Source organism: Echinops telfairi, unplaced genomic scaffold (assembly GCF_000313985.2).
Source record: "Echinops telfairi isolate 266 unplaced genomic scaffold, ASM31398v2 ScPeMD7_7468;HRSCAF=8506_1, whole genome shotgun sequence".
Lineage (NCBI taxonomy): Eukaryota > Metazoa > Chordata > Mammalia > Afrosoricida > Tenrecidae > Echinops > Echinops telfairi.
The window spans coordinates 3,552,652-3,559,353 of record NW_022111370.1 but is presented as its reverse complement, the minus strand read 5'-3'; positions in this window follow the sequence as shown (position 1 = coordinate 3,559,353).

Sequence of the window (6,702 nt, the reverse complement as noted above, 5' to 3'; positions counted from 1 at the left end):
GCTTTTTGTTTTATATTTGAAGACATCTTAGTCAAGAGGGTATATAAGACAGAAACTCTTGCTAGAAAAGGAGTTGAGTGAAAGGGGGATTCTTGCTGTAATGCTCAGAATCAACACAGTTTCTTCCATCATCCTTTTGCATCTTCCATTATTGGATAGAAATTGCTTTAAAAGCAAGGGCCTTAAAACCAAGTAACAATTTTTATTGAATAAACACCCAGACCTAGGACATGTTCAAATTCTTCCTATCCAAATGTCTGCAGAAGAAGGTGTTATTGGGAGGCACATTTATTTTGACTTGTGCTATGCTCAACTTACAGTCTAGCCCTGACCTGTTGTTGTGGCTGGTCTATGTTAGATACTCTGTCTTTCCTCACGGCTACCCTATGTATAAAATAACAAAATATGCCTTATCCAATCCTGCATCATCCTCACCATTACATTTCAGTCTGTCACTGGGGCATTGTGACAATCCATGCCATTGAGATACTTCCTCTTTTTCACTCAACTTCTAATTTACCAAGCACAATGTCCCTCTTTCAAGAACTGATCCTTCCTGATAACATGCGTCAGATACGTGAAAAACAGACTGGCTTCTAAGGAGCATCCCTGCTTTACTTCCCAAAGAGATCTATTGGTCCTCCTGGAGTCTATGTTGTGTTTAGTTTTTCTCATTGAATGATAATGCAAATGCATTCATTCTTCCTTAAGTCTCCTTATTCATTTTCTACTTTTCTACACCTGCATGGAGGCAATTGAAAATAGCATGCCTTTAGGCAGGAGGCAAGGACTTTAGTCCTTGGGGTATCCCATCAGTTTTTTACTCTATAAAATGGTCCTCTGCAGCACACTTGACCAATTCGATTTGTAATTCAATTCCTGGTCTGTTTCTTCCACGGGTGTTGTGGAACCAAGTAAAATGAAATCCTTCACAGTTTCAATCTGTCGTCATTTATCACGGTGTAGTTTATTGCTACCTTTTTCTTATGTTGATGTTCTCTAATCCTTACTGAAGGCTGCAGTCTTTGATCTTGATCTTCATAGGCTCAAAATAGTCTTCACTTTTGGCAAATAAGGTTGTGTCATCTGCACACCACAGAATGTCATTAACTTTGCACCCCCTCCCTCTTATTTGACATCCTTCTTCTTATAGTCCAGTTCTCCAATTATTCACTCAGAATTCATATTGGATAAAGGTGGTGAAAGGAAAGAAAGCCCTGACACACATTTAAACCTGACTTTAAAATCTTGTTCTTTTCCAACCACTTCCTGTTTATATGTACAGACTCCACCTGCATAATATTAAATGTTCTAGATTTCACATTCTTGGCAACATTACGCATACTTCGTTAGACTCCACATGGTCCAATGGTTCGGGTCGTTTCATTGTCAATGAAACACAGGTATCCATCTTGGTATTCCCGTCTACTCAGCTAAGGCAACAATCACCTTTGTTTGAGGTGCTCTTTTACAAGTCAGCCTGGGAATTCTGACCATCCTCCATCACTGTATTATGGAGACCCTTTCTAATGAAATCCATGTGTATTCATTGAACTGACAACATTTTACTTGTGCTATTGGTGATATTATTGGGTTAATTTTACATTCTTTTCAATTAACTTTCTTTGAAATGTGTACCATATATGGAGCTCTTGAAGTCGGTTGGCAAGATAGTAATTTTTCAAATGTCCTTGCATGGATGATTGCAGCATTGGAGTCATTCATGAAAACATCTCAATGAGTGTTCTAGCAATCCCTCGGGCTTGGTCGTCCCCAGTGACGACAGAGAGATGTGAAATTCTTACCTCAATGCCATCAGCTCATGATTGCATGTTATCTCATGAAATGGTTGACTATTGATTAATATTTTGGCACGTCTCTGTGAATTCCTTCATATCCTTTTTGATGCATCCTGTGTTATTCAATACTTTGCCTATATAATCCTTTAGCATTTGATTCTAGTACTTTGCTTTGTCACTTATAGCATCCAGTTGAAATGTTTGGCTCAGCTCTTTTCTTCATTTATCTTTACATCGTTTTGTTAAAGATCAAGTTTCTGAGTTCCTTCTGACATTTATTTTGGGCTTTTGTTTCTTTCCTATCTATTTTTCTTAAGTCTTCTCTCTGCTTGATGGCCTTGATGTCATCCCATAAATCTTCTGGTCTTCAGTCAAAAATATGCCATTCAAGGCACCAAATCTATTCTTGATATAGCTTCTAACTTGAGGGGGGGTATACGCAAGGTTGTGTTTTGGCTCTCATGGACTTGCTTTCATTTCCTTCAGTTTCAACCTGAACTTTCCTCCAGGCCATTGATGATCAGTTCCACAGGTAGCTGACAATACAGGTTCCCCATATTGTCATTCCACGGGTGCAGCAGGTGTTCCCCTTCCCAGTGTGTCTTAGTGTGAAAGCTCTGTTGACACTTGTACCCCATGAGTGATCCTCTTTCCAAATGAAATACCAGCTGTCCAACTTCCAGCAGCAGAGCAATAAGAAAACCATTTTAGGATGGCAAACTGACATATGATTATTGGAGAGACACTGTAATCGTACTAAAATGAAAGAGAACAAGGGAAAAAGAGAGGGAATGAAAGGTTACTTGGGGGGTTAAATTGGTAATAGATTGAGAGAGCAGGAAAATGGGTAATGGACTAGTGAGCTGAAGCATAGCATTGAACTTCACATAAATTGTGACTGAAAGTCATTACCACCTGCAAGCTGCCCATTCAACTGTTAGATTGTGTTTGCAGCATTGATTCTATTCCTGCTGGTCACAAGCCCAGCACAGGGTCTCATCAGTAGAATGACTTTGGCAGCAAACAAGGCATAAATTAAATAAGTAAAAGGAAGGTAGAGAAAGAGTGTTGGACTAGGATAAAGACAGAATAGCCCTTTGCCCTGGAGATACTCTTTGTAAAAGGGGGAGGGGGCACCCACAAACAATAGTGTTCTCACTAAGAAAAACCCATTCTGACATACACAATCTCTCTCACAAGAACTAGGGAATAACTTATAGATGAGCAAAATTTAAACAGTTCCACTTTTCCAGATTAACGTTAAAATACAGTTTCAATAACAGAAGCATGGTATTTGATAATTCGACATATTTCCTGTGTACAATTGAGTATCACCAATTAACAAATTTCTATATCCTTAACATACCTTGTCAAGGATTATAGTTTACTCTTGTGAGGTAAATATAGATGGTAGACAAGAACAAAGATGGGTGTTTTAGGGAAATTAGGCAAGCATGAATATATTTTAATAACAATGCTGGCAGTAGTATCAATCCAAAGATAACTGGTAAGAAATATGCACACATTTTCCCATTTAATTCCCATTGTCGGATCACTAACACTCTTCTAACTTCTTACTTGTAAAAAACAAGAGATGCAGAGCAATTATATGTGAGTCTCCAGTTTACACAGCCTATCAGTGGTGGCATGACAGTTTGAACCCTGGCCTAACCTCTGTTTATTGGCTCCTTACTATCTCTGTGACAGTGAGTTTGAATTGCTGACCTCTCAATAAAGACCAGTGCTTAACTCCCTGCACCACCATCCCTAATTATCAAAATAGTACATAAGAACATAGAAAGAAACTTCAAAGTATGTTTGTTCCAGCACATCTGGTATTTTAGTCCATTCTTCAAATAAAATTCATGTTAGTGGTTCAATATGTTTCTTCTCCAACACCAACATAAATCTTCCCAGGCAAAATATTCCAAACTTTAAATAATCTGCAACCTTACAAAATAATTAACCTTCCTCAAATTATAATCCAAATATTAGCAGTTTTGCAAAGACTCAAATATCCATTGTCTGGGTTCAAAATAATAATCAAGCCTTTCAGATTTCCTTAGTACACTTTATTTTAATGATGTCAACACAGTTTCTTTCTTGCTACTTTACTCTGATTTAGGGCTTCAAAAAGGTTTATTCTATTTCAAACCCCTGCTGAGAATTTGCATTTCCACTCCAGTTATTGAGTCAGAATCTACATTTTAACAAGATCCCCAGGTAATTTTTATGCATTCTTATAAGCTATCAGGGCTCCTCACCATATAAATTCTAATAGATCACCTGTGGATCTTGTTAAAATGTAGATTTTAGTTCAGTATAACTGAGGTATAAATCTAAACTTCCCACAAGGGATTGACCATAGTGAACCTGTTTGAAGTCCTGCTCTTATTTGAAGAAACAAAACAATTTAACATTGTGGATATCAAAAGGATGACCCCCAAGGCCTCCCTCCCTATCAGTCTTTGATAGGAATGTGTTTGAAATGCAAATTCTCACTTCCCTATGAAATCTAACCACAAACCCCCCACAAATCATTGCTTTAAAGCAGTGATTCTCAACCTGTGGAAGACCCTTTCACAGGGGCCGCCCAATTCTTAACAGTAGCAAAGAAAATAATTTTATTGTTGGCGGGTCACCACAACGTGAGGACTGAAGGGTCGTGGCATTAGGAAGGCTGAGAATCCCTGCTGTAAAGTCTATTCTGCTTCATGTAGTTTTCATGTAGGGAAATTTAATACTGAATTTGTACATTTGAATTTTAGTGCTAGAGAATAATGTTCAAAGTACCATGAATGCTTTACTTAAAGACAAACTATTCTGACTTGGAAGAAGATCAGCCAGAGTGCTCCTTATAGACAAGGATAGGAAGACTGCACTGTACACACTTTGGACACATTGTGAGGAGATACCAGTCCCCGGAGATGGATCATCTTTGGCAAAGTGGAGGTGCAGGGAAAAAGAGGAAGGCCCTTAAAGTGATGAATTGACACCAGGGCTTCAACTCAAGCATGCAAACCCTGGTGAGGAAACCTCAGGACCAGGCTCTGTTTTTTTTCTGGTGTTCATAAGGCCACTAAGGATTTGAACCTACTCAGCGGCATCAGATAGCAATCTGACCACGATGTTTATGGCATTGCAACTCCAGTCTTGAAGTTCTTCCTCAATTCTTTCCATTTCAGAGATGCTGGGGATGTCTGTCTTTTTTGGTTTTCTAACTCGAGTCCTCTGTACTTTTCATTATGATACGTTGTGTTCTCTGACCGCACATTGAAAATTTCTGTTCAACTCTTTCACTGTATCATTTCTCCCAATTGCTTTAGCTTCTTTATGATCTAGAGCAAGTTTTAGAGTCTCTTCTGATGTCCATGCTGATCTCTTCTTTTCATTCTTTTTAATGATCTTTTGTTTCTTCATGTTTGATGAGCTTGATGACATCCCACAGCTCATTAGGTCTTCTGCCAGGAGTGTGCAATTGAAAGTTTTGATCGTGTGATACTTTGGAAATGTAATCAAGGTCATATATTGCTTCACATGATCTTGTTTTTTATTTTCTTCAGCATCAGCCTGAACTTACATATGAATTTGGGGTGGACTATTCCTGACACCATGTCCAAAATATATTAACAAGTTCTCAAAACTTTGCCTCTAAAAAGAACTCTGACTTAACTTTTTCCAAGACAGATCAATTGGTCCCTTTAGCAAGCCATTACATTTTTATATTCTTCTCTAACACCACAATTCAAATGCATCCGTTTTCTTCTTTCTTCCTTATTCAATGTTCAAGTTTCACATGCACTGGAGTCAATGGAAAATAATGTGGCTAGAGTCAGATGCGCCATAGAACTCAAAGGGAAAAAGCCATGGGGTCCTAACAATTGTTTTAAATAGGTCTTCAAGTGAGTCTGATGTGCAACACACTTTAAGAACCATTATTTTAGAGTATGCTTGCATTGGTAATTTGATATTATAAAGTTCACAGCCAAGAAAACTGTATGTAATAGTTTTACTGTGCATGATAACGTCATCAGGAGCAGAATGATTTTGACAGCACTAGAATTTTTCTTTCTCTTAAAACATTTTTTTAAAGATTGCTGGGGAGAAATGAGCAGATAACTAAGTTATAGTTAATAAAATAAAAGAAGTATTTGTGGAAAACTGTGGAAATTTCTTCTTCATATAGAGTAAGACAATGAGTCCTATCTATGGTAGTTACACAATTTCATATCAACTGTCAACTTGATAAATAAGAATGAAGGGGTAGAGTCTAGCCGGTCAATCAGCCCACAGCCTGATCGCTCCTTGTGGATATGACTTTCTCATGAAGATTCTGGGAATTCTCTCTCTCTGTGACTCTCCTTCCTGTCGACCAGCCACATGGAAACACACTAATGGCAGCCAGATCCCTGGAAATGCTTCCAACACCACTTGATCCCCAAGACTTCCCACCCACCGGTCTGCGATCATCTTTTATTTGGCATCATGAAATGTGTTGCATGAATCTAAAGAGGAACTCATGGGCTAATATTGGATATATGGGCCAATATTGAATTTATGGATTGATCTGGATTGGGCTGGGATGTTTTATTGTTGCATGATTGCTTCTTGATACAAAGTGATCTCCTACACACATATGAGTGCCTGTAGATTCGTTTCTCTAGTCAACCTGCTCCAACACACTATCATTTTGAGCATATGAATTCATACAACCCCTTTTACAGTGGCAGAAGGAAAGATAATGAATTATGTAGATCACAAGGACAATAGCAGAATAGAAAAGCACAAAATATCACGGGTCTTTTTGTTCAAGTTAAAATACCATATTAGACATACTCTGCAGTATGATTTGAGACGAATTCTCTGAGTACACTTTATTTTAATGATGTCAACACAGTTTCTT